Genomic DNA, 6,756 nt, shown 5'->3' on the forward strand with positions numbered 1-6,756 from the left:
ATGGACCTCCCGGTCAGTAACTTCGCGCCTTAACCACTGGGTTATATCGAGTTCGCACGTCACATGGCGTCCCAAATAAGGATTTCCTTCTCTGCAGTGCCTCCCTCCAGGATGGGGCCGTTGGGCTGTGTTCGGAACTCTCGGATATTAGGACATTTGCTCTTCATACCATGATCGTCTCTGATATAAACGAATTCGTTCAGCTCTTCTAGGGTGCTACCTGAGGATTATTACCGTATTCGGATTCCAGCAGAGTAAAATCACTCTACCGAGACTGGTCCAAAACGGCTGCATGAAAGTGCTGGGTGCTAGTGGGCGTGTGCGTGAACTAAACTGTGTCCGTGTGTAATATTAGATGAGTAGGGACCTGTTTACTTCAGCTTTTTGTATGAAGAATGTGTGGACTTACTCTATTCTTGATACGGACATTTCATGGCGGTAGAGAGCGTCTTTCTGTCCTCACTTGGTATCGCACGCGAATTACCTCAAGCAGAAAGTTGATGACTGGAGATACGTGTTTGCTGTCAATGACTGTGTGGATAACAGAACGTCACCGGAACCCAGAGTACTGTATCACCACCACAAGGTTTTAGCTCACACTGTCAGGCGACACTGACTGAGTGTGTGAATCGGAAGGTACCGGCATGTAAATGGACAGATAGAGTGAAAATTGCTTCATACCTAGGAATAAACATTGTGCGGATAAAGGACGCTCGCAGGGTTCGCAACACGGTCTGTTAGACATCATGATAAGGGAATTCTGTAGCGTATTAACCAACTTTATGGGAATGTGTAATCTTTTTTGGAACAGGATAAGTAGATTCCTCGTCGTCCGAACACTAACCGTCATTTAGTCTGGATATCGAATGGCGATCTCATCTGAAGTCACTTGTCGCAGAAATAGGCACCGTCCATAGGACCGCTCTAATTTTCTTTGCTTTATGTCCTATAGTTGACCATGTCAGTCATGTAGTTCCTATTCCCGGAGGACAAATTCTGAGTGCACAAGTGACAGCGTCCATCGTATTCTTAAGTATTGGTACACCAATTTCCCAAATGAAAGATGCGACACACTTAGGTGGTTTTAGATGGACTCTGGAACTTCGAAGATACAACCAAGCGCGTCAGCTCATCTGTGATATGGAAATGAGTTTTCCGCATTAGCGACCGGATTCTGGCCCTGTATTTTGTAGAAATGTAATCGTACTACCTCTCAAACATATCCAGTTGTTTCACATCCCCGGTCTGTTTGTTATCAGAACTAAAATTGTGTTTCTTTCACAGAATATATGAAATAGGACGTCATTTACCTTAGAGAAGTGTTTAAGGCATCACAGGTAATAAACATAGCGGAGCCACGTAAGTCAAGTCTCGAAATCCAGCTCGCTACGAACATTTCCGACAAAATTGCCGTGCACCGTAAATCAGCTAGTTTTCTTTGAGTATTCCGCCTGTTATGAGAGAAGTGTTTAAGGCATCACAGGTAATAAACATAGCGGAGCCACGTAAGTCAAGTCTCGAAATCCAGCTCGCTACGAACATTTCCGACAAAAATTGCCGGCACCGTAAATCAGCTAGTTTTCTTTGAGTATTCTTCCTGTGACCAATCATTCCGGTAGCAGACTTCGAATCAGTGCATCTCACCATCAGTGGAAGTCTTTATCACAGAGGTTCGTCTGGCGATTTGCCCTCGGTATATTACTTTGGCGACTGAGCATCGGCGGATAAGGTCCAGAATTTACAACGTCCGAATTAAAGTGGACGTAGTGAAGTACTCTCATCTGATACAAGAGCATGAAGTTCACTTGAAGGCGTTATTAAAAGCGTATCCGGGAAGCTGGCCTGCGGATAAATGACGCCTGTTATGCGACCAATCATTCGGGCAACATACTTCGCTCGAATCTGTGCATCTCACCATCACCACCAGGGGAAGTCTTTATCACAGAAGTTCGTCTGGTGACAGATGGGGTGCAGAATTTACAACGTCCGAATTAAAATGGACATAGTGAAATACTCTCATTTGCAAACTACTTTGGCGTTATGGACTGATTCAAGAGCATGAAGTTCACTTGAAGGCGTTATTAAAAGCGTATCCGGGAAGCTGGCCTGCGGATAAATGAAGCCAAGACACAGCTCGCTCGGAGTTTGGTGACACTGCTGGGACATAAAGTGGGTCACGGAGAGGTTAGCTCACTGCCAGAAAAATTGGCAAAGATCGTGGATTGTGCTGTTACCAATTCAAAGCGGTTTCTACGGCAGTTTCTTGGACGGGCAGCATACTACAGCCGGTTTGTCAAATATTTCAACACGATTGCTGCTCCACTGTACGACTTGCTTGGGCGAAATCGGAAATTCGAATGGACAAGGGAAGCACGTGAAACCTTCGAACGTATCAGAGCACGGATGCTGTATCAGCAACTGACCCTCAGACTGCCCAGGGTCGGTGAGGCGTTTACTGTTGCAACGGACGCTTGTGACCGCGGTATCAGCGCAGTCCTAAAGCAGAGGAAGGGAATCATCGAAAGTGCTAGTCTTCTGTCGTTGAGCAGAAGTACTCAACTGTTGAGAAAGAATGTTTGACAATCGTCTGGGCCCTAGATAAGTGGAGGCCATACATGTTTGGACAAAGATTTCATATCGAGACTGATCACAAACTCCTGGGGTGGATCAGGACCACCCAAGATCTTCGAGGGAAGCTCGCGCGCGCGCCACTGCGGTTCCAAGAGGACGGCTTCACGATTTGGCACGTTCTGGCACGTGCCGGGGAATGAGAACCACCTGGCTGATTGGCTGTCAAGGCCGGACGCTGAAGATGAGGCCCCCAGAATTATGATTGGGGCCAACGACCTCGTAGTCGAAGTGGATCCCGGAAGTTTGGTGCAACTCCAACGGCATGATTTTTGTGTTACGGATAGAATGAACATTGAGAACGGAGGTGTGCTGTACAAAGGCCGCCTCATGCCCTCTATGGGGTATACTACTCATAAGGTTGATGGAAACTGGGGCGCCGCTCCTATCTGACGTTATCCAAGAAGGAATAAATAGATTGGAGCTGTCCACGTCTTCAGTAAACTAATGAGTAGTGTTTCATGTCAGCAAAGTGGATATGGTAACGGACGGATCATGGGGGAAAACTGCCATTATTCAAGGAACAAATAAAGGTGTGGGATCCTGCCCTTTTTCAGGATTCAGGCCGCGAAAATGCCCCAGACTGGAATACGCCTTGTCCTACAAAAAGTGCAGAAAATTCTAGAGTAATTTTCAGCAAAATGTTTCAAATATGGACGGAACAGATTGAATTACGGTCGACTGTTGATACATACATTTGAACACAATGTTGAATAAAGAACAGCTACACTGCGTTTGAAAGTTATTGATTTGTGATCACGCAGTGTGTTACAGGTGAAACATAGGGAACGGAACTTTGGATAATTTTCGTTGGATGAAGTTAATTCACATATGGGCAATCCTTGCAGAAAATGAGAGATTTAAACTCCCCCCCCCCCAAGTCGACGGATTTGAGCACTTCCAGTAGCGATCCTTACACTTGGAACCGAGCTTACTCCCGCAGCTTAAGTATGTGTTACATAAAAAAGATCATTGTCCCTTTTTCTATCGGTCCGACAGATTGCGTTTATTATAGTTTTGTGTACGACGTCTTGCCTTTGGATGCCCACATTATCACAGTTCTTCCTCCCTATTGCAAATTCGAAATAGTTAGACGGATTTCATCTTATAAGCGAACCAATCAAGTAAGAAATGAATTTACTGATAGCCTGGAACCAGGCAGCGCCATGCAAAGTCGCACGGCCACATTGAATGAAATATTGTAATCGTAAAGTAAGAATCTTTGTTGTGTTTTTGGCCTTTACGCCCCACCGAGTGTTATTCACATTGGTACTGTTTTTATCTGTCTCTAGTTAAAATATAAATCGATCCGGAACTAAAGATGTTTATGAACTTACTTTCGGATGAACAAGGAAGCCATACACGATCGCGAGCAGTCGAAAAATCGACGATTCAGTGTCGGTAGCTAAACCTTTTCGGACGTGTGATCATACGGCATGTCGCACCTACAGACACGCGTGGTTGCGCCATCGTGCCTCTATTGGAGAAAGGGACACAATTGTCCGACTTGTAGCACACGATGGTGACCTTACTGCACTACCGCATTCCAATGACTACATTGGCAGCATAACCAGTGACGTCATATTGTATTCGAGCAAAAAAGCTGCAACCGAATTCATTGGAGCAGAGAAAACGAGGGATACAGTGAATGGTGCATCGTTATTTACTTGGGATCCCGGATATTTATACTTGTCCTTCAGAAATGACGGTGTGTAGTGACGAATCTGAGTTTGCCCGCCCCTTGTTTCCCAATATCAACAACACTAGTGTGTAGTGTGTTTTTAAGTGTGTGGAGCAATATAGGTAGCGCGGCCCTCATGGATCAGTCAAGGAAATCCCGGACCAAAAATGGTCAAAAAACGACGCGTAAGGTGCTAAAGTACAGTTAACCGAAAATACGCGTACTCGGTGGGGAGTCTGCATAGAAAGTTGCTACTCCTGACAGCGACTGCTATTGGTGTGCTGGCCTTTGATATCGGGTAGTGCTAAAATACCACCAGAATTGAGGTGCACAAGGTTGACTTGAGTAAGTTAACCTAGGAAATGGAATGGAACATGAAGACAATGCATCAGGCAACACTTGTACACAATACGTGCAAAAAACATTATAAACAGGAGATTTAGCCGGGGTTCAAGGTGAGTCCCCACAAAACCAAATTTGTTTTCAGATGAGTGCATTTCGCTAATGCGTGCTAACGTTTAACGGCTAACCTTAGTGTGTAGAGGCAATAGGAAACGGAATGAACAAATTCGCTTGGAAGCAAACTACTTATAAGTAGCCAGCGTCAACTGTGTTCTTTCAGAGGCACCTATCATGGTGATTCCGTCGGAAGTGGAAAATTCGAGCTTCAGTGGGAGATTTACACAGGATAGAACGCTGAAAAACTGTTTCTTCAACAGCTGGGATGCGCTGTCGTTATTCCGTACTCCGAGGAAAGACAACACCGTATCTGTGACGTAACCATTACCAGCACATGCGGTAGTGCCCGAAGCAGACACGTTCCGTGCGATTTCCGCGCCAGTTTGGGAAGTAGGACCAACGATCAAGCGGGGGTACCATGAGTAGCGTTTAGGCGGAATACTTCGACAGCTATTGCGTGCGTCAGGCGTGGAATTAATTTTTGTACACTCATATTGTTAGTCCTTTGTGTCTCAGGTTTTACGAAAATTTACCCTGTATTTTCGAACCGCCATTTTGCCAACTTCATTTAGCATAGTGTGGCTGCCTTTTCAATATGAGACTCTCAGTGCGCATCAATATCATATGTGACCTAGATATAGTGTGGAGTACTTACATTCAACAAAACTATGCACCTGAGCCACAAAATATTGACATGCGCTGGAAGACCAGGATCCGTTCGTGTAGGGACCCGAAAAGAACACAGTATTGTAATTCATCATTAGGAGACTACGGTAACGCTGCCGAACTTAAAAGCTAGTCAATCATGCACACCAGTTTGGTTTTTTTTACGGTGATTAATCGATCACTCTCACCTAGGTTGCTGTGGATTTTCTTTCTGAGTTACCTGAGCAAACATTTTCTTACAAAGTCCAAGTACAATTAGCTACGCCGTACAACCAAGTTGGACAGAAAGACTTCGCAACCAGATACGCAAGCCGATATGTCTAAAGATTCTTCGACGCGTATTTCCTTTCAGATTACTTTTAAAGCGCGGAAAACTCGATAGCCCACTACGGGAACAATACCATGCACGAGAGGTTCGGTTGAGCAGAGAGCGACACCGTTTTAAGTCGAAAATGGGATTACCACTGTAAATTAGCAGTCTATTTTGTCGAAACGTATAAAATAGTAACAATAAAATAATGGCTTAGATTTGCCACTTCACTAACTGACCGCGGCCACCTGTGATCACAAATTACGTCAGCTGTAAGCTGGTGATATTATGAGCAAAGCATCATTCGACGGACACCCTACAGCTCTCCCAATACCCCTCAAAGAAACCTTTCATATTTGAATTGTCTGCGTCAATCTTCTTCGGAAGCCTCCGCAACACAAACTTTCATGCTGGGACCTTACAACGTTTTGGTTGCTCCCACATGATCACCAGAAAAGCAGGTCAGCAGAAAAAGATGGAAAATTGGGTGATGTTGAGGGCTTTCAATACACATTCACACATTCAACCAGCAGCTATGACGTGTCCCCGATGAACCAAAACAGACAGGCAAACTGGGCTCAGAATACCAGTCCACACTTTTAAGCCCCATCTACGACTCCCGGGGTCCCAGTGATGCTAGGAAAGGGTTCCGTCAGAATTTGCTTACCCGAGGTACAACTGATTCAGTGGACAAATAAAGTTGTTGACCTGCAAAAATATGAACGAAGATTAAAATGGTCTTTGATTTGAGCATATACGCAACAAAATGCAGCATTTCGGCGTAAAAAGTTTCATTCTGTTCACAAAGGTCGTGCAGCTAAGGGTGTAAATGTGATACTACTGATCGAGAGGCACGCGTGACCGACGATGATTAGAAGCAATGAATCTCCAGATCGACTCGTTCGGGAGAAGCTCTGTGTCCAGTTTTTGTAACTAAGATGCAGATTGGAATTTTGCTTCCTTGTTCAGTGGTCTGTAACCGGTCAATTGGCATTTCCGAATAAATAACTCC

Source organism: Opisthorchis viverrini (assembly GCF_000715545.1).
Source record: "Opisthorchis viverrini unplaced genomic scaffold opera_v5_64, whole genome shotgun sequence".
Lineage (NCBI taxonomy): Eukaryota > Metazoa > Platyhelminthes > Trematoda > Opisthorchiida > Opisthorchiidae > Opisthorchis > Opisthorchis viverrini.